General features: G+C 41.1%; 1 pseudogene; it reads left to right on the top strand.

Annotated features, from left to right (window-relative positions):
* Positions 1-3,435: 3,435 nt before the first annotated feature.
* On the top strand, positions 3,436-4,053 carry LOC102258456 (annotated as a pseudogene).
* Positions 4,054-4,991: the final 938 nt, after the last annotated feature.

Here is a 4,991-nt window from a genome sequence, read left to right as displayed (position 1 = left end):
GCTCCTCATCCAAGCCCCACTGCGCCTGCCCCCCTTCCCCCATGCTGCCGCTTGGTAAGCCCGCTGAGCGGTGCTCCCCCTGTGGGAGCGCACTGACCACCAGGGGGCAGCTCCTGCCCCCTGGTGGTCAGTGCATTTCATAGCGACCAGTCCACCGGTCACTTAGGCTTTTATATAGAGAGACCATTATCAGAAGAAACTCAGAGTATTGTCTTCAGTTCTTGGTACCAAATTTTAAGAGGGCTAGATAGAGGGGAAGGCATTTCAAAGTATGTCACAAAACCCACAAGCCAAATACTACTACATGCCTAGCAAGCACTAGTGCTCCATAAAAGGTAAGCTGTAAAGCACAGAAATATGAGTTAAAATGACAGTAAGATGGCAGAAAAAAAAATTTTACCACAGTATCGGTAAAAATGAGAAAATATTCTCAATTACTGCTGGTTAGAGTGTAAAATGGCACAACCTCTATGGAGAACAATTTAGCAATTGCCATCACAATTTTAAATGCACATAATCTTAGTTCCAGCATTTCTACTTCTAAAAATTTATCCTAAAGATAAATTAGAACAGTGGTTCTCAACAAGGGGAAATTCTTTAATCCCTTGTGGAACATTTGGTAATATCTGCTGACATTTTTGGTTGTCACAACTTGGGATGGGGGTGCTACTGGCAGTGAATAGAGGGCAGGGATATGTTAAATGTACTATGATGTACAGGCCAACTCCTACAACAAAGAATTATCCAGCCCCAATATCAATAGTGCTGAGGATGAGAAACCCTGTAGTAAAGCATGTGCAAAATAATATATGTGCAAGGTTACTGACTGAAGCATTGTTTGTAATACCAAAAGAAACATCAATGTCCACTAATAGAGGATACAATGGAATATTATTCATCTGTTTAAAAAGACACACACACACACACACATATATGCACTAAGAGACAATCTCCCAGTTTGATACAGAGTAATGTCCACAATAAATACCAATTGTAAGGGAGGGGAGAAAAGGAAAAATATATACAATTCATATGTACTCGCAAAGATACATGTCTGGAAAGATACACAAGTGACTGGCTAGATGGAAAGGAGAGTTTACTATTTATCTTTTTAGTATCTTTAAAATTATATTTGTCATTTTAAATAGGTAATAATCTCATGGTTCAAAAATCAAAAGAAACACACTTGTGTTTGAATCCCGACTTGATTACTTAACCAGTAGTGTGAGTGACTTCAGGTAAATTACTTAATTTCTTTAAGCTTCTATTAAACAATACCTACTAGAAGTAATGTTCCAAGATAACAAAAGTAAAGCACTTTCATAGTGCCTAGAGCAAGGCAAATGCTCAAAATATATTACCTATTATTACTATTCTAAGCTCCTGTTACTAGGAAGGAGGATGGGGCATTTGAAGGTATTTCCCAAGAAGGCATGACATTACACTAACGAGAGATTCGGTTTCAACTACTACCTGCCTAAGGTGCATACAATCCCCTGATACGGCTGGATCACGCTGATCCCATTCAGAAACTGCTGTGGGGCCTGCCTGACAGAGAGGGGAAACAGCCAGAGCCAGTATTGCCAGACCACGCTAAGGGGAAACAAGATCTGTAGAAATCAGGAAAAATGTTTCATGATTAGAGATGGCACCCTATGTGAGTGCTCTAGCAAAGACTAAGACTATCGTAGAAGTTTTGAGCCAATTTGTGATAGAGCTGGTAAGGAGATCTAACTACGTTACCGGACCATGAAACCTGGTAGAAGCCATTTATCGTGAGTGAGCACTCAGAGCAAGCTGGCTGTCATCCAGAAAAAGCAGACTGGCTCTGGCCACCCAGAGATAAGAGAAATGCTATTACAACTGGCAGGTACGGGGGTGCACATTTTAGCTTAATATGAAGAATCTAACCCTCACACTGCTGGTGGCACTGTGCGATGGTACAGCCACCTTGGGAAATAGTCTCGTAGTCCCTCAAATGGTTAAACATAGTTACTATATGACCCAGCAGTTCTCCTCCTATGTATATAGTCAAGAGAACTAAAAACAACGATCCACATAAAAAATTGTGCCAATGTTTATAGCAGTATTATTCAGAATAGCCCAAAAGGTAGAAACTACCCAAATGTCCATCAACTGAATAAACAAAATGTGCTTTATCCACACAAGGTGTGGATGAAAAAGGGTTTTATGGAAAGTTACCTCACAAGGTGATCTGATCATAAATTCCTCACTGGGCATGTCATGGTGGGTAGTCATGTCCCAGGCATTTAACTTTTTTTTTTCTTTTAAGATATATTTTTATTGATTTCAGATAGGAAGGGAGAGGGAGAGAGAGAAACATCAATGATGAGAGAGAATTATTGATCAGCTGCCACCTCCACGCCCCCTACTGGGGATGGAGCCCGCAACCTGAGCATGTGCTGACCAGGAATCGAACCGTGACCTCCTGGTTCATAGGTCAACGCTCAACCACTGAGCCACGCCAGCCAGGTGCAGGCATATAACTTTAGTAAGAGGCTTACCTTTGCCTTAAGCCAGCCTTATCTATTTTTTCTGGGCATCTGGGTTAATACACCTTTGAAATGTCCCCCACTTCAGATCCCTCCTTTAAAGCATGACCACCTTCAAGAGAAGACATAATCTTAACTATCCCATATTCTGATCCCTGTCTTGCTTTCTCCTACCTCATGTAATCTATTTATGAACCCTCCTTAATCTCAAATGCATAAAAGAAACTGCAAACTGTTACTCTCTGAAGCATTTTTCTCAATTTATTGAAATCTTGCTTCCAAAAGTATCCTCTATTTGACTCAAATAAGTTTTTATAAAAATTTAGGGAGTAGTGGAGTATAAGAAATTTGCTTGAATAGGTTTGTACGTTTTTACACTGATAAATGGAATATTATTTGGCCATTCAAAGGAATGAAGTATTGGTAGTTGCTACAATATGGATGAACCTTGTAAACATGGTAGCCCTAGCTGGTTTGGCTTAGTGGATAGAGTGTTGGCCTGTGGACTGAAGGATCCTGGGTTCAATTCCCAGTCAAGAGCACATATCTCAATTGCAGGCTCGGTCCTGGCCACCAGGGCAAGTGTGGGAGGCAACCAATTGATGTGTCTCTCTCACATCGATGTTTCTCTCTCTTTCTTTCCCCCTCCTTTCTACTTTCTCTAAAAATCAATGGAAAAATATCCTCGGGTGAGGTTTAACAAAAAGAACACATCAAAGTAAAGTGAAAGAAGCCAGTCACAAAAGACCATATATTATGTGATTCCATAATATGAATTTAAATCTTTAGAGACAGAAAATAATTAGTGCTACTTAAGGCTGGGGAGAATAGGAAGACAGAGGAGTAGGGAGAGAGAGAGAAACATGATGTGAGAGAGACATATCAAATGGTTGCCTCCCGCACAAGCCCCAACCAGGGGTGGGGATCAAACCTGCAACCCAGATACTTGCCCTCAACCAGGAATGGAACTCACGACCCTCTGGTGTGCAAGCTGATGTTCTAACCACTGGGCCATGCCAGCTGGGCTAGTTAATAAAAACATTCTAAAACTGACTGTGGTGATGGTCACATATATCTGTGAATAAAAACTCGAAAAGCACCTTTTTGGCAGTGAGGTCCTCCCCAGGACAACATGCCTCTCACTAAGGATCTCCTTCATCCTCTCCAGAAGAGAAAACACGAGAAGCAGCCCCTGGTGCAGAGCCCCAATGCCTACTTCATGGAGGTGAAATGCCCAGGATGCTATAAAATCACCACCGTCTTTAGCCGCGCACAAATGGCAGTTTTGTGTGTTGGTTGCTCCACTGACCTCTGCCATTCAACAGTAGGAAAAGCAAGGCTTACAGAGGATGCTCCTTCAGAAGGAAGCAGCACTAAAAGCAACTCCCATCAAGATGAGTGGGGAAGCATTCCATTAAACACATTTTAGATTCAAAAACACACACCTGAATTGTACACTTTAAATGGGTGAATTGTATAGTATGTGAACTGTAACTCAATAAAACTGATAAGAATCTCAGAGAAGTTGTTCAAAAAGAATAGACTGTTTAGCCCTGGCCAGTGTGGCTCAGTTGGTTGGGTGTTGTCCCAGACACCAAGAGGTCACCAGTTTGATTCCCAGTCAGGGCAGGTGCCTGGTTTGTGGGCTTGATCCCTGATAGGGGGGTGCCGGGAGGCAGCTGATTGATGTTTCCTTCTCATGTCCATGTTTCCCTCTCTCTCCCTCCCTTTCTCTCTAAAAAATCAATAAAATAAAAAAAAACTTTAAATAGACTGTTTAGGAAGATATTCACCCATATCTGGATTCTGCAGGAAGGTGGATATATTATGGTGATTAGACCAGATGTTTTAAATTTCCTTTCCAATCCAGATTTTTGGCTATGTGTCTTTACTTAAAATAGTAGAATGTCAAAGAAGCAGTAAAGCAAGATGATTCAATATACAGGGAATCAGACAAGTTGCATCAAAACCAGTCTCCATTACTTTCTAGTTGTGTGACCTCAGGAAAATAAATCAACTTTCCATGCTTCAGTTTTCTCATCTGTAAAATGGGAATAATGTGTATCCTGTGGTATTGCTGTGAAGACTGACAGAATGCAAGTGATCAGTATAGTGCCTGACACAACGTACTCAATAAATAGAAGTTACTACTAAGAAACTGTCACTACAAAGCTGGAGGCAATAATAATAAAATGATAAACTGCAACTCTATTAGTCAACCATTGAGAATTCTAGTCCAACCTCTTTTTTTTATGGCTCAAATAACTGAGCGTTGGAAGGGTTAAATAACTGGGACAAATTTAAAACTTGGCCAGCACCAGAGGCAGAACTAGAACTCAGATCTGCTCCCCAGGCTGACCTCTCTTTTGCTTTGGGGCACCACTCATTTTTCCTAGTGTACTGTCAAGACACAGACCCATCGGATACCCTAATTCTGATGTGATGGTAAACAAATGTGTGCAAGAACACAACAGAAAT

Source organism: Myotis brandtii, unplaced genomic scaffold (assembly GCF_000412655.1).
Source record: "Myotis brandtii unplaced genomic scaffold, ASM41265v1 scaffold103, whole genome shotgun sequence".
Taxonomy (NCBI): Eukaryota; Metazoa; Chordata; class Mammalia; order Chiroptera; family Vespertilionidae; genus Myotis; species Myotis brandtii.
The sequence above is the reverse complement of the archived record's forward strand: the minus strand, read 5'-3'. Positions and strand labels throughout refer to the sequence as shown.